This window comes from Palaemon carinicauda, chromosome 1, assembly GCF_036898095.1.
Source record: "Palaemon carinicauda isolate YSFRI2023 chromosome 1, ASM3689809v2, whole genome shotgun sequence".
Lineage (NCBI taxonomy): Eukaryota > Metazoa > Arthropoda > Malacostraca > Decapoda > Palaemonidae > Palaemon > Palaemon carinicauda.
Window position 1 is genome coordinate 12,633,111 of NC_090725.1, and position 25,226 is coordinate 12,658,336.

General features: G+C 42.4%; 1 protein-coding gene across 1 annotated transcript in view; it reads right to left on the reverse strand.

Annotated features, from left to right (window-relative positions):
• The window catches only part of sol (small optic lobes), a 362,901-nt gene extending 342,882 nt beyond the window's left edge, over nt 1-20,019 (reverse strand). Inside the window, exons 1-3 of the mRNA XM_068380123.1 lie at nt 19,973-20,019; nt 12,972-13,065; nt 12,570-12,710 (exon numbers count right to left, since the gene is read on the reverse strand). The gene's annotated coding sequence lies outside the window, so the exon portion shown is untranslated. The remainder of the gene's footprint in view (nt 1-12,569; nt 12,711-12,971; nt 13,066-19,972) is intronic.
• Nucleotides 20,020-25,226: the final 5,207 nt, after the last annotated feature.

Below are 25,226 nucleotides of genomic sequence, written 5' to 3' on the forward strand. Positions count from 1 at the left end.
GCTCATTTGGTCAGACACCTCCCAAAATTGCCTAAAAGCCACTCACAGAGTCATCCAATATCTTCAATCTCTAGGCTTCCAGATCAACTTCAAGAAGTCCCGTCTTCTTCCGAAATCAAAGTTCCATTGGCTCGGCCTGCAATGGGACCTTATATCTCATTCTCTGTGTCTTCCCAAACCCAAGAGGTTAGAGATTGCGAGGAACACCAAACGCTTTCTCAAAGACAAAGTAAATTCCAGACGACTCCAAGAGAGGATTCTGGGGTCCCTTCAATTTGCCTCAGTGACGGATCTACTTCTGAAGGCAAAATTGAAAGATATCAACCGTATCTGGCGTTCGAGGGCGAACCTGAAGCTCCGGGACAGGAAAGTCCGCCTTCCTCCCATTCTACGGGAGAGACTTCTTCCTTGGACAAGAGCCAACAATCTGTCAAAGTCAGTTCCCCTTCGGTTTGCGCCTCCGAAGCTAACCATTCACACGGACGCATCCCTATCAGGTTGGGGCGGCTATTCTCAGCTCAGGAAAGTTCAAGGTCTTTGGTCTCCCTTATTCCGCCAATTTCACATCAATGTGCTGGAGGCCATGGCAGTTCTTCTAACCCTGAAACGTCTCGCTCCACCCAAGAGACAACACCTTCGTCTGGTCCTCGACAGCGAAGTGGTGGTCCGCTGCCTCAACAGAGGCGGGTCAAAATCAGGGCCCCTGAACCATGTTCTAGTAGCCATATTCTCCCTAGCAGCCTCGAACCGTTGGCATCTTTCAGCTGTCCACCTGGCGGGAGTCCGGAACATAATGGCAGACGCCTTGTCCCGGACCTCCCCTCTAGAATCGGAATGGTCACTCGATCTAAAGTCATTCCGGTGGATTCTCTCTCGGGTTCCCGGTCTCCAAGTAGACCTCTTCGCCACGGAGTCCAACCACAAATTGAGAGTATATGTGGCTCCCAATCTAGACCCTCAGGCTTACGCCACAGACGCCATGTCACAGAATTGGGACATCTGGGAAAGGATTTATCTCTTTCCCCCGGTGAACCTTTTACTGAAAGTCCTAGACAAACTGAGATCCTTCAAGGGACAAGTAGCCTTGGTCGCACCCAATTGGCCCAAGAGCAACTGGTATCCTCTCCTGCGAGAGTTGAGACTATATCCTCACCCGATACCCAATCCGGTTCTGTCTCAGATAGTACAAACACGCGTTGTGTACGCTTTCTCAAACATTCAGAGCGCCCTAACTTTATGGACTTCATGAAGTTTGCGGCCATGCATGGTGCCAATATCGATCCTCAAAACACCCTGTTTCTAGAATCAGATAAACGGGATTCCACCATCCGCCAATACGATTCTGCAGTTAAAAAGTTGGCAAAATTTTTGATGGACTCAGACGTGCACTGTATGGACTTGAACCTTACAGTCACTTTCTTTAGAACTTTATTAGAATCAGGTCTGGCAGCCAATACTATCACCACTATTAAATCTGCTTTGAAAAAGATCTTCCTAGTAGGTTTTAACATAGACTTAACCGACTCTTTGTTAGCTTCAATTCCGAAAGCTTGTGCCAGACTGAAACCGGTTACTCGTCCTACCCCGGTGACCTGGTTCCTTAATGATGTACTCAAATTGGCTTCTGATACCATTAACAGTTCTTGTGGTTACATTCCCCTTCTCAGGAAAACACTTTTCCTGGTGAGCTTGGCTTCCGGGGCAAGAATTTCTGAACTGGCAGCCTTGTTGAGAGACCCGGGTCATATTGAGTTCCTTCCTTCGGGAGAGGTCCTTCTTTCGCCTAACAAATTCTTTTTGGCTAAGAACGAAGACCCTCAGAACAGATGGTCCTCCTGGAAAATTGTTCCCCTCACGCAAGATCCGTCTCTGTGCCCTGTTGCTACTCTTAGGTCTTATTTATCCCGGACCTCCTCTAACTCCTCGGGGCCTCTATTCGTTAGAGAACAAGGTGGTACCATTACCATTAAAGGGATCAGGCAACAAATTTTGTATTTTATTAAACAAGCTAGCCCTGACTCTTTTCCTCTTGCACATGATATCAGAGCGGTTGCTACTTCGGTGAACTTTTTTCACCACATGAATTTTACGGACCTTTCCAGGTATACAGGGTGGAAATCACCGTCAGTGTTCAAGAAACACTACCTTAAACATTTGGAAGCCCTAAAATTTTCTACAGTAGCTGCAGGGAGCGTAGTTACTCCCAGGTAACTCACATGTTAATTCCCTGTCACTTTATCTCTCCCCCTTACCTGCCTCATTTATACCCTATTTGTATTCGTTGGTTTCGCACCTGAGTACTATTATTATATTTGTAAATCTTTAACTCCTGAGTATCTGTATATATTATCACTCACGGCATTATTATACCTTACCTTGTTTGTCAGTTGTTCTACCAAGTGGATTTATGTTCCTTTTAAGACACCCTTATAATTGTTTTTTGGCACTCATCTCTGATTAAAGCATCTTGTATGTTCCTTACGCTTATGTTTTTCCTTTATTTTGCAAGTTTGGTGACATTTCTCTTGCATAGATTCACTGGGCGGCACAGGTTCGAGCCCAGAAAAGGGATTTTGACGTAGGAAAAATCTATTTCTGGGCGAGGGACCTGTGCCGCCCAGTGAACCCTCCCAGCTCCTCTCCCTTGGAGTCCCCAAACTTTGGGTGCTAAGGAGTTGGGTTCTGAGCGGATGCAGAGTTGGTGGTGCCGAGTGAGGTTGAACGGCTCTCCTCTATTGGGGTCTTTGTCGTGGATGAATCTAAATAGTGCGGGACCTCTGGATTATACGCCTAATTTTATACCGACACCAATAGGTGAGCGAGCTAGTTAACCTAGCACTCCTTTACATTTTTTCTCTGGTATATTTAGCAGTAAATTACCTAAGAATAAGTGCTAAATGGAGCTTATTCACTGGGCGGCACAGGTCCCTCGCCCAGAAATAGATTTTTCCTACGTCAAAATCCCTTTATTATGTGATGGTACTTAAGATTCTTTGCAAATTTGAAGGTTTGGTCTCCACCAGCATTCCCTTATCTTTCAATTTTCATCCATACGACGTAGTCTATTCTTCCTAAGCTTTCCAACATAATTTTTTGCCTGACTCCATATCTAACCGCCCCTCTACGAAGAAATTTTAAAGTGAGCCCTATAAGTCTAGAAAGGACTGAGTGGTGTTATCAAACCAATTTTCAATAATAATAATACAGTAATAACAGTAATAATACTAATAATAATAATAATACAGTAATAATAATAATAATAATAATAATAATGATACAACAATAATAATAACATCATACATACATATACAAAGGCACTTCCCCCAATTTTGGGGGGTAGCCAACATCAAACAAATGAAAAAGAAGGGGACCTTTCCTCTCTACGTTCCTCCCAGCCTGACGAGACTCAACCGAGTTCGGCTGGTACTGGTAGGGTGCCACACCCACCCTACCCCATTATCCACCACAAATGGAGCTTCATAACGCTGAATCCCCTACTGCTGTTACTTCCGCGGTTATCCAAGGTGACCGGAGGAAGCAGCAGGGCCTACTGGAACTACGTCACAAATGCTCACCATTCATTCCTATTTCTAGCATGCTCTCTTACTGTGTCTTTCCATTTCTCCTCAATCCCCTTTGGCACTGACTTATACAATGACAGGTACCAGTAAAATGTTAATGGAACATTTAGTTCTAATCAACAGGCAGGAATGAGTGACTGGGATGGTAAGCCAATATCTAAAATTATTTTTTATAACTGTTACTTTTATAAAGCTCCCTTGATGTTCATATTGCTTCTTCTCCAGAAACCTTATTTAACAGATACTTACTCGTAAAATATTAAAAATATAAAAAATTTCCCATTTTCTTTGCTTCAACAAATACATACCCTTAACAAAGGAATAAAGCCTTCTAGTAATATGTGGTGGGAAGCCCAAGTTGCTGCATTAGAAAGTATAACTTTCAGTTATATTTGTTGATTGGCTGCAATGTCACTTAGAGTGTTCTCTTTGTTTACTTACTGCACTCAATATGTCTTCCCCTGGTTTAGTTAGCAATCATTACCTGGAAGGCACATGGGAATTATTTCTAGGAGATTATGATCAACATTCCTTTTGTGTATCATGTTGAGGGCAATAGTGTGATTTAAATAACCATTGTGAAGAGTGTACAGTACCTCGGTACCTCCCATGGAAAAGGGTTTTATTGATTGCCGATTAAGTTAACAGTTCTACGCACAAAAGGAAACTTGCTGTTAGTTCATTGGAGAAACTGAGGATGACTAGACTAGTTGATTATAACGAGGATAATGATGATATTGACATGCCTCCACATTTAGACAATACATATGTTCAGCCATCTTTTGATAGTGATGAGCTTCATAAGCTCTTAACATCACTTGCTTCCTTTATTAAAATTCCGAGGTCCAGTAAATCCTCCCTTAGTCTTGGAAATTCAGGTTCTTCTCAAACCGTGAGTGAGTGGCCAATCATGGGTTCTTTGGAGACCTCTAACACTTTGGTGTTCGTGCTTGTGGCTTATCGTTCTTCCTGTCCTTGCGCACCTCTTCTGCTTGTGAAGTTGACTAATGTAATGACAAAGTCTCTGATGATCAGTCTTCTTAACGCATACACATGGTGAAGGTGTTCACAACTTGACCACAGTACAATTAGTATCAGAGGTCTTAGAGGCAGCTTTCTTTGCTTCTCTGGAAGTTCCAATGCATGGAGATACCAAAGCTTTCAGGGAGCATCCCTAGGCAGAAGAGAGACTAGAGCGAAGTTCATCCCAGTAGCGACCATAGTAAATCCCTGGCAAAACTTACAGCTTGAGACAATGGCCTTGGCACCTAGCACCTCAATGCTTTCCTGGTGGGAAGGCTTTGGTTCAATATTACTCCTCCTACGAAACCCTGCAAAGGAACTTGGAGCTGTCTCAAGAGACTTCTCCAGATCGGTCATCCTGTGCTTCGGTGATTTCTTCTTCTTCCTGGGGGCAGGCATCTTCTCAGCAGAGAAAGGTGTGGGAACAATCGAAACAGGTGATGGAGAACAATGATGCTTCTCTTTAACCATGATCAAGAATTTCACAGCCAACAGGCCTCAGCAACAAGCGTTGGTTCGTCAAGAACATCGAGGGACACGTCTAAGGGCGTGGATCATTCCACCACTCTCTTTTGGAGGTGAGGTGGAGTGACACAGCAAGAGGGAGGGAAGATTTCTGTGACCTAGCCACAGGTAATACCTTCAGGAGCTTCTTAGATGAAGGGGTATCATCAATACCCAGAATATCCAGGTCCAAGTTCTTGCGAGGATCATCAACAGTTACTGTATGTCAGCAGGAAAGCTTTGAGTGAGAGGCATTGGGGATATTCCTTTCACTAGAGGAAGGGAATACTCCTGTCATGCTCAAATAACTCCCTAAGGGAAGGGCAGCAGTCTCCTTCATCCTTTTCCCTCATCCGGTGGAGGCTGCCTTAGAGGGAAAAGAGGAAAAGCGTGCAGTGGCCTTTGAACAGGGAGAAGGGAGAAAGGAGCCTGATGGCTATTTAGGTATTAGTTTGGGAACACCCAAAAATGTTATTTTCATTAGTAAAATAAATTTTTGAATATACTTACCCGGTGATCATGTAGCTGTCAGCTCTGCTGCCCGACAGAAAAAACCTACGGACGGAATACGCCAGCGATCGCTATACAGGTGGGGGTGTACATCAACAGCGCCATCTGTCGAGTAGGTACTCAAGTACTTCATGTCAACACAGAACCAATTTTCTCCTCGGTCCACTGGGTCTCTATTGGGGAGGAAGGGTGGGTCCTTTAATTTATGATCACCGGGTAAGTATATTCAAAAATTTATTTTACTAATGAAAATAACATTTTTCAATATTAAACTTACCCGGTGATCATGTAGCTGATTCACACCCAGGGGGGTGGGTAGAGACCAGCATACATGTTAACATTAAAAGCTAAGTATTCCGTATTTCATTTTAGCAGTTATTCAAAATAACAAACATAAAATTAATAAGTACCTGGTAAGGAAGTCGACTTGAACAATTACTCTGCCTTTTTAAGTACGTCTTCCTTACTGAGCCTCGCGATCCTCATAGGATGCTGAGCGACTCCTAGGAGCTGAAGTATGAAGGGTTGCAACCCATACTAAAGGACCTCATCAAAACCTCTAATCTAGGCGCTTCTCAAGAAAAGAATTTGACCACCCGCCAAATCAACCAGGATGCGAAAGGCTTCTTAGCCTTCCGTACAACCCAAAAACAACAATAAAAACATTTCAAGAGAAAGATTAAAAAAGGTTATGGGATTATGGGAATGTAGTGGTTGAGCTCTCACCTACTACTGCACTCGCTGCTACGAATGGTCCCAGGGTGTAGCAGTTCTCGTAAAGAGACTGGACATCTTTAAGGTAAAATGATGCGAACACTGACTTGCTTCTCCAATAGGTTGCATCCATTACACTCTGCAGAGATCTGTTTTGTTTGAAGGCTACTGAAGTTGCGACAGCTCTAACTTCATGTGTCCTTACCTTCAGCAAAGCATGGTCTTCCTCATTCAGATGAGAATGAGCTTCTCTAATCAAAAGTCTGATATAATAAGAAACTGCGTTCTTCGACATCGGTAAAGAAGGTTTCTTAATAGCGCACCATAAAGCTTCTGATTGTCCTCGTAATGGTTTAGTACGTCTTAAATAGTACTTAAGAGCTCTTACTGGGCATAGGACTCTTTCTTGTTCATTTCCAACCAAATTGGACAGGCTTGGAATCTCGAACGATTTGGGCCAAGGACGAGAAGGGAGTTCGTTTTTGGCTAAAAAACCAAGCTGTAAGGAACATGTAGCCGTTTCAGATGTAAATCCTATGTTCCTGCTGAAGGCGTGTATCTCACTGACTCTTTTAGCTGTTGCTAAGCAGACAAGGAAAAGAGTCTTCAAAGTGAGATCTTTAAAAGAGGCTGATTGAAGCGGTTCGAACCTTGCTGACATAAGGAACCTTAGTACCACGTCTAAGTTCCAACCTGGTGTGGCCAACCGACGCTCCTTCGAGGTCTCAAAAGACTTAAGGAGGTCCTGTAGATCTTTGTTGTTGGAAAGATCTAAGCCTCTGTGACGGAAGACTGCTGCCAACATGCTTCTGTAACCTTTGATCGTGGGAGCTGAAAGGGATCTTTCCTTCCTTAGGTATAAAAGGAAGTCAGCTATCTGAGTTACAGAGGTACTGGTTGAGGATACTGATTTCGCCTTGCACCAGCTTCGGAAGACTTCCCACTTTGACTGGTAGACTTTGAGAGTGGATGTCCTCCTCGCTCTAGCAATCGCTCTGGCTGCCTCCTTCGAAAAGCCTCTAGCTCTTGAGAGTCTTTCGATAGTCTGAAGGCAGTCAGACGAAGAGCGTGGAGGCTTGGGTGTACCTTCTTTACATGCGGTTGACGCAGAAGGTCCACTCTTAGAGGAAGTGTTCTGGGAACGTCTACTAGCCATTGCAGTACCTCGGTGAACCATTCTCTCGCGGGCCAGAGGGGAGCAACCAACGTCAACCTTGTCCCTTCGTGAGAGGCGAACTTCTGCAGTACTCTGTTGACAATCTTGAACGGGGGGAACGCATAAAGGTCTAGATGGGACCAATCCAGAAGAAAGGCATCTATATGAACTGCTGCTGGGTCCGGAATCGGTGAGCAATAAATTGGGAGCCTCTTGGTCATCGAGGTAGCGAACAGATCTATGGTAGGCTGACCCCACAAGGCCCATAGTCTGTTGCAAACATTCTTGTGAAGGGTCCACTCTGTTGGGATGATTTGACCCTTCCGGCTGAAGCGGTCTGCCATGACATTCATGTCGCCTTGAATGAACCTCGTTACTAGGGATATGTTTCGATCTCTTGACCAGGTGAGGAGGTCCCTTGCGATCTCGTACAACGTCATCGAATGAGTCCCTCCTTGCTTGGAGATGTACGCCAAGGCTGTGGTGTTGTCGGAGTTCACCTCCACCACCTTGCCTAGAAGGAGGGACTTAAAGCTTCTCAAGGCCAGATGAACTGCCAGTAGCTCCTTGCAGTTGATGTGCAGCGCTCTTTGAACCGAATTCCACGTGCCCGAGCATTCCCGACCGTCCAGTGTCGCACCCCAGCCCGTGTCCGATGCGTCCGAGAAGAGAAGGTGGTCGGGGGTCTGAACAGCCAGTGGCAGACCCTCCCTGAGAAGAATGTTGTTCTTCCACCAAGTCAGTGAAGACTTCATCTTCTCGGAAATAGGAACCGAGACCGCTTCTAGCGTCTTGTCCTTTCTCCAGTGAGCAGCTAGGTGAAACTGAAGGGGTCGGAGGTGGAGTCTCCCTAACGCGATGAACTGGTCCAGCGATGAAAGCGTCCCTATCAGACTCATCCACTGTCTGACTGAACATCGGTTCTTCTTCAGCATGCTCTGGATGCATTCTTGGGCTTGACTGATTCTGGGGGCCGACGGAAAAGCCCGAAAAGCTTGACTCTGAATCTCCATTCCTAGGTATACTATAGTTTGGGATGGGACGAGTTGGGACTTTTCCATATTGACCAGGAGACCCAATTCCTTGGTCAGATCCAGAGTCCATTTTAGATTCTCCAGACAGCGACGACTTGACGCAGCTCTTAAAAGCCAGTCGTCCAAATAGAGGGAGGCTCTGATGTCTGCTAAATGCAGGAATTTGGCAATATTCCTCATCAGTTTGGTAAAAACTAGAGGTGCCGTGCTTAGGCCAAAGCACAGGGCTTGGAACTGGTATACAACCTTCCTGAAAACGAACCTTAGAAAAGGTTGGGAATCTGGGTGGATGGGGACGTGAAAGTACGCGTCCTTTAGGTCTAACGAGACCATCCAGTCTTCCTTCCTGACCGATGCTAGAACCGACTTTGTCGTCTCCATGGTGAACGTCTGCTTTGTGACAAAGACATTCAGAGCACTAACGTCTAGCACCGGTCTCCACCCTCCTGTCTTCTTCGCCACTAAGAAGAGATGGTTGTAGAAGCCCGGGGATTGATGGTCCCGGACTATGACTACCGCTCCCTTTTGTAGTAAGAGAGACACCTCTTGCTGTAAAGCTAGCCTCTTGTCCTCCTCTCTGTACCTGGGAGAGAGGTCGATGGGAGTTGTTGCTAGAGGGGGCTTGCGCAAGAATGGAATCCTGTACCCCTCTCTGAGTAACTTCACAGACTGTGCGTCTGCGCCCCTGTTCTCCCAGGCCTGCCAGTAGTTCTTGAGCCTGGCTCCCACTGCTGTCTGAAGAAGGTGGCAGTCAGACTCTGCCTCTAGAGGACTTGGAACCCTTCTTCTTGTTGCCACGTTGACTTTCGGCACGAGTACCTCCTCTGCTGGAGGCTCTGCCACGAAGGGGCGGAATGAACCTTGACGCTGGTGTGTCCATCCTGGGTCTAGGCACGGAGGGTAAAGAGGTGGCTTTGCGTGCGGATGACGCCACCAGGTCATGAGTGTCTTTCTGGATCAAGGAGGCGGCAATCTCCTTGATCAACTCTTCAGGGAAGAGACACTTCGAGAGCGGAGCAAACATCAGTTCCGACTTTTGACATGGGGTGACTCCCGCTGACAAGAAGGAGCAAAGGTGATCCCGCTTCTTGAGAACCCCAGACACGAAAGAAGCCGCAAGCTCGCTAGACCCATCCCGTATGGCTTTGTCCATGCAGGACATAATGAGCATGGAAAATTCCTTATCAGAAGGGGAGGTCTTCCTGCTCAACGCTCCCAAACACCAGTCCAGGAAGTTAAAGACTTCGAATGCACGGAAAACTCCCTTCATAAGATGGTCCATATCCGAAGGAGTCCAGCAAATCTTGGAGCGTCTCATAGCCAGCCTGCGGGGAGAGTCTACCAGACTTGAGAAGTCGCCCTGGGCAGAGGCAGGAACTCCCAAGCCGAGAACCTCTCCCGTGGCATACCAGACGCTAGATCTGGAAGCAAGCTTGGCCGGGGGAAACATGAAGGATGTCTTCCCAAGTTGCTTTTTGGCCTGCAACCACTCTCCCAGTACCCTTAAAGCTCTCTTGGACGAGCGAGCGAGTACGAGCTTCGTAAAGGCAGGAGCTGCTGACTGCATGCCTAAAGCGAACTCAGAGGGAGGCGAGCGTGGAGCTGCAGACACAAACTGGTCCGGATATAAATCCTTGAACAGCGCAAGCACTTTCCTAAAGTCTAAGGAGGGAGGCGTAGTCTTGGGTTCGTCGATGTCCGAGTGTTGGTCGTCAAGATGAGCAGCTTCGTCATCATCAGAGAGTCCATCGTCTGAATGCTGAGGAGGAAGCGGCAAAGGAGTAGATAAAAGCTGGACGGCTGAGTCCGGCAGCACGGGTGCATGCGTAGCTGCACTGGATCCAACGTCATGCCACTGTTGGTCAGTCTGAGAACTGGCAACAACCATAGCTGAGTGGGGGCGCATAGTGGAGACCACCGTGGGTTGCGGAGGCTGACGCACCGCGTCAAAACACGGCAGCTTAACTCCACCCTCCTGTTGTTGCGGTAGCTCACGCACGTCAACGGAGGGTTCCGCGCGTCGGCGAACGTCAACTTGCGTCTGGCAGGGTCGACTGCGCATAGGTGGTGGAGCTCTCACAGCCGGAGTGTGGGAGCAGGCAGCCTCAGCGTCAGCTGGGCGCACAACCGTGGCTGGTTGTAGGCTAACGGGTGCAGCGTCAACCTTCTCCGCACGATACTCCTGCATAAAGGAAGCTAGCTGAGTCTGCATAGACTGCAGCAAAGACCACTTAGGGTCTACAGCAGCTGGTGCGGCAACAGACGGAGTTATTGCCTGCTGCGGTACCACTTTGCCTCTCTTAGGAGGTGTGCAGTCGTCGGAGGACTGCAGCGAGTCCGAACTGACCCAGTGGCTACACCTGGGCCGTTGGACTTGCTCGGAAGGGACCTTGCGTTTGAGAGGTCGTGAGACCTTGGTCCAGCGTTTCTGGCGAGAAACCTCTTCCGCAGACGAGGAATGAACGGGCTCACTCGTCTTCTTGTGGGTGGGACGATCTCGGCAAGATACGTCCGAAACCACGGAGGGAACGTCTGTCCGCTGATTAAAGCCTGTCGAACCCTTTGGTCGTACGACATTGCTTCTCCCCTGGGCTTGGGAGCTTGCAAGAGGTCCCGGACTGGGACGACGACAGGCACGAACAGACGCACCCTCATGCGTAACACTGACACTTTTCACTGCACTGACACTCACTTCACTTCCCACTGCACTTTTACCTTTCAACTCCCTGACGTCAGCCATGAGTTGATTGCGGTCATTCGCCAATGACTCGACTCTCTCACCTAGAGCCTGGATGGCACGCATCATATCTGCCATCGAAGGTTGATGAGAGCTAGCAGGAGGGTCGGGTGCAACCACTACAGGGGAAGGAATAGGTTGTGGGGCATGGGGAGAGGAAAAATCAATTGAGCGAGACGAACTCCTCCTGATCCTATCCTTCTCTAGCCTACGTGCATATTTCAGGAATTCTTGAAAATCGAATTCCGAAAGCCCACCGCATTCCTCACATCGATCTTCCAATTGACAGGCTTTACCCCAACAATTGGAACAAACGGTGTGCGGATCGATAGAGGCCTTCGGAAGACGCCTAGAACAGTCCCTAGCGCTACACTTCCTGTACTTGGGGACTTGAGCAGGGTCAGACATCTTGAATTAGTCAAAGGGAGGAATCCAAAATCTATCCAAGTCGTCAACAAATAATCCAAAATCTAACAAAAGAATGCGAGAAAGTATTGAAGATAACTTCTGCAAGCGAAAGCTAATAACCAGAAAGAATACTTCACCAAATAACGTGAAAATCAATCCAGAAAACAACAGCGTATTTAGTAGGTCTTGCCGGTGGCACGACAGAGAGAAAATTGATTCTGTGTTGACATGAAGTACTTGAGTACCTACTCGACAGATGGCGCTGTTGATGTACACCCCCACCTGTATAGCGATCGCTGGCGTATTCCGTCCGTAGGTTTTTTCTGTCGGGCAGCAGAGCTGACAGCTACATGATCACCGGGTAAGTTTAATATTGAAAACTGATTTCGAAGAATCCCTCTTCGACTTCTGCTTCCTCACAAACTAAACCCACTGCAGTGGAAGCCACTCCCTAAATTTAGGCCAGGGGGATTCCTGTGAACAGGTATGTCCCCTACAGCAGCTACACAGTTCATGCAGCTTACTCACGCACTGACCACCGCCACTTCCAGGCTTGCCAGGACACAGTGGCATGTAATACCAGGGAACTGATATTAACAAACAACAAGTACATAATCTGGAAGAAAAATGATTAGAAATTTCAGCTAAGCACTAAAAAGTACAAGTGTACAGTACTGTACAGCGGCCAAAGTCAAAGTGAAGGTGAACACTACCTGTCAGGTGAGTGGGGCTTAACAGCCACTTTCAGCTTCAAAGCTGAAGTCATACTCCTATTAAAGGTCAAAGGTTTGTATTGGGTGAGGGAACAAAATAAAGTTTATTCTGTATATTGATAATTCACCTCTAGTCACATTACTTATATCTACGAATCTTCAGATGATTAAAAACAATTCTTTACATACCCTCTCCTATAGGAATCACGAGTGCCTAGATGAACCACATAGGTAAGCTCTCCTCCATCTCTTGGTCCTCATAATTTCAAGTTGGCAGATACCTCCAATTAGGCACAAATGCTTGAAGCAGAGGGAGGGAAATCATATGATCTGGAGGTAAGTATCCAAGAAATAAAATTAATTCTAATTCTTTTTTATTTTGATGAATCTTACCTTAGTTATATTGCTGAATATCACATTAACACTAAAAATTAACACAATGGAGGGCAAGTGGTAATCATAAAACAAAATCTAAAAGCAATTTTAATACTAATCTACTGTTCTTGTCTCCACTAAATATACTCACAGTACAGTAAACTTTTAAATAAAAACTGATTAAATGAATCGTGCATACAAATTCTGCTACCTTACCGTTTTCAAAATTAAGACCAACACCTCTGCAACCTTTCAACCATCTTAAGTCTTCTTGCTTCTATTCCATTTCTTGATCTCATATAGCAGTATCCTAAAATTGTTTATTAATAGTTAGCTTAGAAAATCAGTAGAATTGTTGTTTCGAGACTATTATAAACATCAACAGAGAACATCAAATTAACAAAACTATTTCAGTTACCCTTATTATTACGGTACAAAAATTAAAAATTTGGAGATATGTTTTTTTCCTATCTACAAACCTGAATCCTTTACATAGGAGAGACAACAGAGAAGCAGTTAAAATTTTATAACGAGGTGTAAACAAGTGGCCGGTAGTTACTGGCTGTGAGTGGGCAAGCCCTGGCTTTCCATGCTTGCTCACTGAGTAATCACTTTGATTGCAGCTGTGACTTTCTAAGGGGTTGATGATGGCGGGAAAGTATGAGTAAAAGACTCAGGTTTATATAGTTAGGCTAGGGAAAATACAAAGTATCTCCAAATTTGTCCTTTGTTCCTACACAAATACAGGACTTCGTCCTTTACAGGAAGTCCCTGTTCCAACTAGCTGGAAACTTATCCCAGGATGCCCAAACTCAAGCCCAACATGTGGTGACAGTTAAGGTTCCTTACACCTCGTGCACTAGTAGTGTAATAATACCAGTGGGTCCACGGCATGAGCAATAAAGGACATTGAGCAGAAAATCTGTCATAAAAATGAGGCATATGTGTATCAATAGGTTTGCTTGGTTTCAACCATTTGGCATGTGCAACTAATGGGTTTGCCTATTTCTAACCATGTGGAATATGGGCATATGTATACTAATGGATTTACCTGGTTACTACGCATTACCCCTCATAACAAGAGTGGGGAATGAAACTTCTATAATACACTATAGAAATATGTGCAGTCGAATCAATTCCAGCACACATGGTTTCTAATGCTGTGCCCCAAGATATGGGAAGATTGAAAGGCCAGTCATTCTTCACTTTCATCCCCGACTAACACATAATTTCTGTTCTCGATTCAATACTAATGATCCTAGGAGATGAACCGAGATAGTTATACCACCTGCTGTGCAGTTATTACAGGCCCTAGGAAAAAGGTGTCTTGGGACCTGTGGGTTGATTCATGCAAGGTAATGGGCACTAAACATAGTTTGACATTTCAACACCAATGCCTGTACTGTCTGCGCCACAGACATCATGTGCTCTAAGATGACCTCTAATTGAGGTAAGAGGTGAGGGTGGAGAAAGAGTATGGCCAATGAACTCCCTTAGCCAGGACAAGATTGTGCTCTTGGTCATCTTCTTCTTGACTCTCCCCCTGCTGACGAAGAGGTGTTGCGGGTGGTGGGGAATTGTATGTAGCACTTCAGCACCCTCACAAGACACAAAAGCAGTTGATCAGGATCATCTGTCACCTTTCTAAGGCACACGATCTGAAAAAATGAAAACCTGGAATCAGGAACTGAGGAATTCTGGGTTTTGGCAATGATCTCAGGAATGAAGGAAAACAAGACATGCCTGCATCTCCAAGTATAAGAGACTTTAAAGGCGAGACCATGCAGCTCACTAACCCGCTTAGAGGATACTAAGGCGAGCAAGAAAACTGTTTTGAGTGTGAGGTTTCTATCTGAGGCAAGCCTCAATGCTTTGTATGGTACCCTCTTCAGAGAACATAAAACCTTATTAACGTTCCAGGGTGGTGGTCTCACCTCTAACGAAGGGCAGCCCCGTTAAAATTTCGGTATGAGTATGGAGAGTACTACTAAAGAGGAAACATCAACTCCTTTCAGCCTGACTGGAGGTTAAGCTGATAGTGAGCAGAGCTTTACATTTTGGAGACAAAGTAAAAATTTGGTTATTAATGGGTTAGAGCTCCAAGAGGAGAAACACCTTCCACGGCACCAACGAGATAAGATGGCCCACTTGGCTTGATACATGGGGAGTGAAGACTTCCAGAAGAATCTAGATATCTCTCATGTAATTTCACGTGAAAAGCCTTTCGCTGAGAGAAGATGCAGAATAACTTTCAACAGCAAAGCAATTCCACTGTGCTATGGAATACTGTATCTGGGAGTGAGGTTGGTACAACATGTCAGGAAGAGGAAGGAATTTCATTGGAGTTTCTATTAGAAGAAATGGAAAGTCCGAGTACCATTCTACTTGGGGTCATTGGAAGGTAGCGTACCGAGGGTCAGGGGGAGAAGTCCGGATTTCTTTGACTTCGGGGATGACCTTGAAGGCGAAAATCCCCTTTAGATTTCTTCTTCCTCCTCCTGCCTTACACTGCCCACTGGGAGGATGAAGCACTCCCGATACTCATCAAAAGGAGGAGCCTGACTGCAGAAGTGTCCTCTGCAGGCAGGGCACATTTGGTAAGAATCCCTCTCCTTTGCACTCATGAAGGTGCCACCTACGATCTAATACCCCTGGGAACGTCTGCTTCTCCGCAAGCATCCCCAGTGAAGACACACACGATCGCTAACACGCTGGAAAGCGAAAGTAAAAAAAGGAATTAGTTTGTCTGCCATAAATTCTAGTCAGCGGAAACATCTGTTCTCACTGCTATCGAAGTGACTACTCATTAAGAAAGCGGGGGGAGGGGGGGGGGGGGGCAGGGCTTGCTCGCTCCCTGCTAGTAACTGCCGGTCACTTGTTTACACTTCGTTATAAAATTTTAACTACCGTGTATTCCAGCATTGCTCTTGTCTCTTCAAGGTAGAGGACAAAAGTTTGTATTTGTGTCAGAACGAATCACTAGCATGAAAGTGAGCCCTAGAGAGTAGCCAAAGTATATCCTTTAACCAACATACCTTTGGATCAACTAGAGCTGATATTACATTGAGCACATCGAGTACGAAGTGCTAAGAAATCACAACCCTAGACTAGTGCTTAGAGAGGAATCTTTCTCTATCCCAAAAGGTGCCTAAAAAGCCCAAAAAGTTAGAATTTTTCTTGGAATCTTTAAAATATTTATTACAAAGCCTATAGACAGACCATAATTATTTCTTCAAAACATAATTCAATATTGTGAAGTACATCACCGTTCTAAGCCTTATTGGTATGCTATTTCTCTACTCTTATACATTTTAATAACACTAGCCAGTCTGATTGTTATTTCCAACTCATGATTGATAAAAGTTGAATCAATGTCATACCCAGATTGACTGAAAACCTTTGGATTATATACAGAAGTAAAATAATCAACAGTCTCCTCAACAGATCTAATCCCTATTCCTAATGAAAATCCATAATATGATAATTTGAAATTTCTAAAATGTAATACTGTAGTATATTCTGTGAATAAGAAACCATCTCCTCTGCTCAACAAAGGGATTTTGACGAAGGAAAAATCTATTTCTGGGCGAGAGACCCGTGTCGCCCAGTGAAATGCTCCTTTAGCACCATTTCTAAGGTATATAACTGTTATATATTACCAGAGAAAAAATTGCATGGGAATGACAGGTTGAACCCAGCTCGCTCACCTATATAAGGTGTCGATATAATACTGGGGCGTGATAAATCACAACCAGAGGCCTCGCACCATTTAGATATCTCCTGTCAAAATCCCCGAACAGAGAGGTGCCGTTCAACATCCCACTACTACTAGCCATCCTACGCCAGTGATGTCACTCCTTATAGCATCCCAGATTGGGGCCCAATTAGGGAGGGAAGGGTGGGTTCACTGGGCGGCACGGGTCTCTCGCCCAGAAATAGATTTTTCCTTCGTCAAAATCCCTTTCCTGATAGTTGAAATTTCTAAAATGTAATACTGTAGTATATTCTGTGAATAAGAAACCATCTCCTCTGCTCAACAATAAAGATTAGGAAGCTAACAAATCTGAATATCATATAGATGAAATGGCAGCATACTAAACAAAATAACCACTTGAGCTGAATTATCATTTCAAATGGAAAACCCAACCATTATTGATATAAAAGTCTATCACCTTCTATTATTACCAACAATATTGGAAGGCAGACTTTTAAATGATTTATTTTGTTTACCCTCCGGTAAACAAAATTAAACTTCCCATCGTTGTAGAATTATGCCCTATCAGGAATTGGTTTCTGTCTGTCCCAGTAAAACCTTTTCATATATATGTCTTATTTCCATGCATGTGTGTGTTTGGTGTAATAATCCTAAGAAACCTACATTTATTTGTTACACTAAAAATACTGTACTGTATAATATTGACCTGAATAAGATTAGTGAACCTTTCCATTACTTTTTCAGGGTAGTTTGCAGAATGGCGGACACATGTTCTAACTAGTTCTAGTAGTGATAACTGGCGGTCGCAGGTGCGTTAGCATCCCAGGAAGCATTAGCTTATGTCAGGGACACTAGAACAAGCCTTGGTCCGGACACGTGGACTTGATTAGGGTTAATTGGAGGTATTTATGATTAAGCTATATATCTGATTAAATACATACAATGGCATTTAACTTTCCTTTCCCACGTCTGTGCCGATTTGTGTTCCCAATCACCTAACGCTCCCATTTTCGTGTTAGTCATTTCAAATTTGTGAACAATGAGTATTGTGATGGTATATAAATCAATTAGGGGGGAGGGTGATAGGACTCAGTGCCTTGGGGTATGTTTAGTTAAGATCAATAGGTGAAATTGGTAGAGATCATATATATGAATTTCTAAAGTTTTTAGATAGTTTTACTACGGGTCTCAACTAAAAGTAACAAGCAAATTCAAGCACAATAACTGATAAAAAACCCCCAACAAGAGTACAGTATATATAGGGTTAAAAATGTATAAGAGTTAATTAATCACATAAAAATGTGGTTCATCTATTCAATATGAAATTTATCTATAATGTAAACTATTAATTAAAGATATGCATAATACAAGAAATTATCAAAACATTTACATAGGCATATCTACTGGTGAGAAAGGCTCTAGTTAAAAGTTAGTACAGCATTAATATAAATGTTAATAAGACCACAATGCTTAATTTAGTAAGGTCTCTCATATCAGTATAAGACTCAGCATTGTCTAGGTATAAAACTTTAGCTTGGTCCACGATACAGGAAAAAAGTACAAATTTCTGTCATTATTATTATTACATGCTAAGCTACAACCCTAGTTTGAAAAGCAGGATGCTATAAGCCCTGGGACACCAACAGGGAAAATAGCCCGGTGAGGAAAGGAAACAGGAAAAATAAAATATTTCAAGAAAAGTGACATTAAAATATATATTTTCTATATAAACTATAAAAACTTTAGGTATTATTACAGTTTCAACCATTATGGGAAATCTATTATAATAATATATTTCACGAGTAAAGCAAGTCTTTTGTAGTATTTCTGTAAAATATTATCTGTCGCAACTGCCTAGTTCTTTATATATCGACGATCAAACTCACGCTACTCATGTCTTCCTCCCAGATTTTTTCTAAGTCTGTTATTATTGTTGACTGTGTCTTGTATTTGCTTAAATGAGCCCTGTAACCACTATAATCAGCAGACAAACTAGTCCACTATGAAGTCTTATACGTTTGGCCAATCACAGCGCCTATCCACTATGACGTCATACATGTTTGGCCAATCACAACGCGACAATACAACAGCACGACAGTACATTATCTTACCCAGGCATTTCATTTCGTTCTTAGACATGGAGGCCATAGCAAGCACATCATCTCATGTTGCACAAGAAGTTGAAATTCCATCTTCTTGTCCTGACTGTTTCCTAACTTACAATGAATTTGTTGTAACTTATTCGGGGAATATTGAAAAACTAGTGGATTTGTGCCAGAGAGACAATTTAATTTCACAAAATCAAAATTGTCCTGCATGTCAGGGAACCTTCGCAACGGCTTCACGTTTTCCTCAAAGCACCAGCACATCTTCATGAACCAACAGTTTAAGGTAAGCTTCATTAATTTATGGAGTATATTATAATGGTGATAGTATAACGATGTATACAGCAGTACCATCACTTTGGATTTGGTTTGATGGATGTGTTAGGTAGTGGCTGTAAGGGGGGGGGGGGTGTCGCAGGGGCTAGGCCTAGGTAGGGGTACAGGGCCCTAGGTTAGATGGTTGTATTAGGTTCGGTAGTGTTCCGAAAATCACTGTGGCCTTAAGGGGGGGTCGCAGGGGGGTCGCAGGGGGGGGGGGGGCGGAGCCGCCCCTCCCCCCCCCCCAGTAGGCCTAGGTAGGGGTACAGGGCCCCTAGGCTAGGTTAGGTGGGTTTATTAGGTTCAGTAGTGCCCTGAAAATCACTGTGGCCTTAAGGGGGGGCTCTGCCCCCCGGTAGGGCTAGGTAGGGGGTATAGGGGGAGGGGTGGTGGAAGGATAAGTATTCATTTATTGCAAATATCATTTGACGCCCCCCCCCCCACCCAAAACCCCGGTTCCCACGTGGTGTCCCCCATAATTGTTGGGATGAAGTAGGGTCTTTCTGCATTCTGGAACAACTTGTTGTTTTAACTCCAATTACATAGTAAATCTCTAAATCGGAGGGTTTGCGGTCAAAATAAACGTTAAATCCGTTGGAACTACACTATTTCTGATGCAACAAATATATTTTTATTCCAGTTTCCCCATAATGGTTGAAACTGAAATTTTACCAAACTTTAACAAAACAAGTGGAAGAGAAATAAGACAGAATAGTGTGCCCGAGTGTACCCTCAAGCAAGAGAACTCTAACCCAAGACAGTGGAAGACCATAATACAGAGCCTATGGCACTACCCAAGACTAGAGAACAAAGGTTTGATTTTGGAGTGTTCGTCTCCTAGAAGAAGAGCTGACCATAGCTTAAGAGTGTCTTCTACCCTTACCAAGAACAAAGTGGTCACTGAACAATTATCTTTGATTAGGGTAGACACGTCACTTTAAGATTAGTAACCTTGGTGCTATCATTCTTATAACGCCATAAATTCTTAATATTCCAAAATTAAGTACCTCAGAATTATTAAGTGTATGATTTCACATTTAAACAGTCAATTTGTCTATGGAATTTTAGTTATAAATTACCCGTGAATAAGTTTTTCTTTTTTGAAGTTTCAGACTTTCAGTAGTAGTTGAGTCGTCATCTTTGTAACGGCAGCTCTGTGTGTGTTTTTCTTTTACTTGTTCTAATGTTGGTTTAGTTCGTTTAGAATTTATTTTCTACCTTTCCACAATTTTGAATCATATTTCTAGACTGAGATATTATTTCGTTAATTGTCTATCTTAAACAGTAACAGGCTTTTTATCATGCCCTCTTTCTATTAATATATCTAAAGGCAAAATCATATCATCGTCATTGCAAATTTATGATCAATAGTCGTACATGTCAATATTTCTATTTTAATTTTTTTCTACTATTATTATTTATAATGCTATATGACTATTGTATATGTGTGCATATATGTATGTTTGTGTGAACATTTATATTTGTATTTATTTCTTTATGTATTTGTATGTTTGCTAGGCTGTATGTATGTGAGTTTGTGTACATATTGTATGTATGTATGTATGTATGTGTGTAAGTCTGTATGTACATGTATTTATATTTGTGTCCGTGTCTTCACCTAGGTCATAACACTTACATGTCCTTATTTTTATGTTAAATAAATGTGATCCATATAAAAGCTTCATGATTAATGGACTTGGGTTGTACTACTCATGGTTATGACGCATTACTTATTGTAATAAAGGCCAATAAAGATATCAATATCAATATCTTTAACCAATAAACTGCACCATTTTATTTTCATATGCATTTAGTTTTTAAAGTTTAATGAGAAAGTGTAAGGTTTCTTCTTCCTCCTCACATAATTTGCATTTTGTTTCAGCATTTTCAGATTTCTTCCTCTACTACAGATCTTTTCTTCTTTCCCGCCGTTATCCCTGGGACCCTACCTTAAGGAGTTACTGGCCTGATGCGCCCTCTCTAATGCTTTCTATCAAAGGCATCCTCTTTCACCAAACCTCTTCTCTCCATGTCATCCTTCACCTTATCTCGCCACACAATTCTCTGCCTCCCTCTTGATTTTCTCCCACTTACAGGTTCCTCCCAAGCCCTCCTCACTTCCTCACCCTCCGCACCATCCATCCTTAACACGTGTCCAACCCTAAGTCATGATATTCTTATTCAAGGTCTATAGACCTTGTTCTTATTACCTCTGTAAACTTTACTCACCTGCCATTCTTCTTATTTGATCGTTTTCTAATCTTTCAAGCAGAGATATCCCCATAATCCACCTCAACATTCTCATCACCGTTGTCTCAAGCTTTGCTTCCTCTTTTCCTTTTAGAGCCCACGTTTACATTAACATTGGTTTTATTACTGTGCTATAGATCTTGACTTTTAGCGCTGAATCTTATCCTTTTCCATAATAGTTTTCTTCTTCTTTTATTTTGGGCTTCGAGTGCAAAGAACATGCCCAAACCTTCTCCATCTAGCCCTTACCATGATCCCATCCTCATACGGCACTCGAGTAATCTCTCATATAATTTCCTTTCTAATTCTGTCCTGCCATTTAACTCCCAATATCCTTCCATTGAATACTCTGTTCTCAACATCTCCGTTTTTCTTCTATTTATATTGAGCCCAACCTCAAGTGATATTTCATGCATTCTGGTAAGCATGCGTTATAAATCCTGCAGTGTTCTGCTAAATAAGGACAGCATCATCAACATACTCTAGGTCTGCTAATTTCCTATAACCAATCCAGTCCAATCTTTCTCCACCATCTCTGACTGTTGCACAATATAAAATCCATGAGGAGGAAAAACAACATAGGTGACAACACATTCCATTGGAGTGCTCCACTGTCACTTGAAATTCACTTGATAGTGCTCCACAAACATTAACTTTGCACTTCCTATGCTCATGAACAGACTTAATCAAATTCACATATTTAAGAGGAATTCCATAACGCAGGACTCTCCACAAAATTAACCGGTACAAACTATCAAAAGCTTTTTCATGTCCACAAATGCCATCAAAAGCGAATTTCTATATTCTATGCATTGATGTACATGTCTCACAATGAAAATTAGGTCAGTACAACTTCTACCTTTTCTAATTCCTGCTTGTTCGTCTCTCAGCTTTTCATCCACCTTTCTTTCTAGTCTCTATTAGAATATGCATACTATATATTTTTATATTCTATTTTCATATAGTATGCTTATTATTCTAAATATTGATTTTCAAATTCGCTTATCCCCTCTTCAGTTAGATGGATTGTCTTTGTTGAGTCCAGAAAACTTAGGAGGGCCACTCCTTTCTAAAAGAATTATCCTATCTTTAGTCTAGCGCAGCTTCTAGCTGATATGGAGACCGTCTGGTTTATTGATTTGTGGGCTATATATATATTGAATATTTGTTCTTTATGTTCCTGGAAGCAGTCTCTCTTGCTTGAAATTGTTGTTCCTAGATATTTGATTGAGCTAACCCATTTGATACCTTCCAGTTCTGTTGGTGGTAATTCGTTATCATATGCGAGTATGCTGCTATTTGCTTTTTTTTTTCTTAGCCCAAGTCCACATTCATTTGTTATGAAAGTCATTGCATTAGGTTTTATTTGCAGGTATATCCCACTTGAGTTGGAAGATTATGTCTTATATTCTTTACAGACACTTTTCAAGACCTTTGCTTCTTCAGAGAGATTGATCTTGATGTTTTTATTCCAACATGGCACCTCAGGTTTTAGGTAGGTCTATAAGTCCGACTCATCTCTCTGTCACCTGTCTGAATGCCGATACATGAACAGTCACCCCATTTGAAACTGGCCATTCAATCTTCAGTCTCGACTATGTCATCAAGATTTTTCTGTTAAAGAAACTTTAAATCGTGAATGGTTTAGTAGTAAACATATATATCTTTTTTTTTTTTTTCTGTGCGGCTGAAGTGAATGATTCCTGTGAGGCCCACAGGTAAAATTTAGAACATCCTAACCCCCATACAGTACTGCTCCCCCTTCTGCTCTTGCGTTATTGTCTTTACGTAAACTGTTGTTCACTACTCTCAGCTGGGGTGCATTATTCCGTACTAAGTGCAGCGCCTGAACAGTGAAACATCCCCTCCTTAATGTGTGGTGGATTACAAACCGTATCACTGTAGTTTCTTGATCGGTTGGTGTGGGAATGTTGGCTCTCTAATCCCTCAAGTTGGGATCTAGATATCTGTTACGGGAAAGTGGTCCATCTTCTGGGATTGTGGTCGTAGAAGGGGTATACTTCTCCAATTAGAGCATCTCTATCACAGATCGTGGATTTCCTTGGCTTCCTTTGCCAACAAAAGGGCCTCTTGGTTGTGGCTGTCAAAGGCTACCACTCAGCCTCGAGTACAATCTTTCAACTGGATGGATTAAACCTCTCCTCCTCAGGTAGTTGTCTATGGTCACAAGAAGCGTCAAGCAGTTCACTTTAACTCGTTTAAGCCTTTAAGAAGATCATCTGACAGAGATCTGACCCTCAGAACTGTCCTTAAGCCTTAGCATATGCAAAAAGAGTAAGCGAGTTAAACAGTCTATCTCAAAGACTTCAGCATATAGTCTTTGGTTTATCTCTTAGTTATCCAGGTTGACAGTTGGAAGGAGGTCTGTTTTGAGTCTGTCCCAGAGTTCATGACCAAAATCTAGAATCCTGCGGTGCATGACTCCAGGTTCGAGACCTTCTCCATCTCCTCTCTATGTGAAGTGACGGGTAACAGCCAAGAGGAGATATTTTTATGTCCCATGAAAGCTCTGCGATGATATGCAATGAGGATCCATCTCAGCTCCGAGCGTCAGTGCTTCTTCCTTAGCACCGGCCAAACAAAGAAAGAGGTGTCAAGGAAACTTTTTCTTTATTGATTCGTGAGACAATTTGTAAAGCTTATTCCTCGGCAACTGAGAGGGTCAGGGTGCTGAAGGCTGGAGTTTGGATACACAAACCAACCTTCACAACATTTTACCGAGAGGAGTATACTCCCAAGTCCCTTGACATTTTTGTTCTTGGCTCTGAAGTAGCTGTTCAAGTAGTTGTGTAGCCAGCATTTACTGGGGCCAAGAAAAACGTAATGTGACTGCAACCTGAACCCTGAAAAGAATTGGTGAGGTAATAAAAGGTTGAGCTCTTCTTGGCCCACACCCTTCAAGGGGAAAAGGTGCATGGGGAATATACACACATACACACACACGGACATATATGTATATATAATTATATATATATATATATTTATATATATATGTATGTATATATATATATATATATATATATATATATATATATATATGCATATATATGCATACACATAATGTATATATATATATATATATATATATATATATATATATATATATATATATATATATATATATGTATGTATATGTATATGTATATATATGTATATGTATATATATATATATATATATATATATATATATATATATATGTATATGTATATATATGTATATATATATATATATATGTATATATATATATATATATATATATATATATATATGCATATATAAAAATGAATGAATAAATATATATATGTATATATATATATATATATATATATATATATGCATATATATGCATACATATAATGTATATATATATATATATATATATATATATATATATATATACATACATATGTATATGTATATATATGTATATGTATATATATATATATATATATATATATATATATATATATATATACATATATATGTATATGTGTGTGTGGGCTAAAAGGCCTCCACAATGATGCAAGACGTGCATAAAACTATATGTATTTTAATAGATTATAGAACGCTCGTTGCAAGAGAGAAACGGGGAACATACTGCATCTTGCAGATCAGGGAATTACTATAGTGCCACAGCTCGACATGCGTTGGAGAAAAGTCATGAAATGGATTTTAAAAGGGCAGACGTCATTTACATAATCGTGGCAGGTCAATGAGGAGAAGGATTGAAGATGCAGTGATCTCTTCATATAAGACCGTTGACGGTAACACGGGAATAGCAAATGACGACATCAGTGAGGAAATATGTAAGCGAAGCAAAATCCGTAATTATAGGATTATATGTGCTATTAGAAGACTAAAATAACTGCAAGATCTTTGCTCAAACAGCATCTGTAACGTTTAAAAAGCTTCCAGAAGACTGAAATAACTGCAAGATCTTTGCTCAAACAGCATCTGTAACGTTTAAAATGCTTCCAGAAGACTAAAATAACTGCAAGATCTTTGCTCAAACAGCATCTGTAACGTTTAAAAAGCTTCCAGAAGACTGAAATAACTGCAAG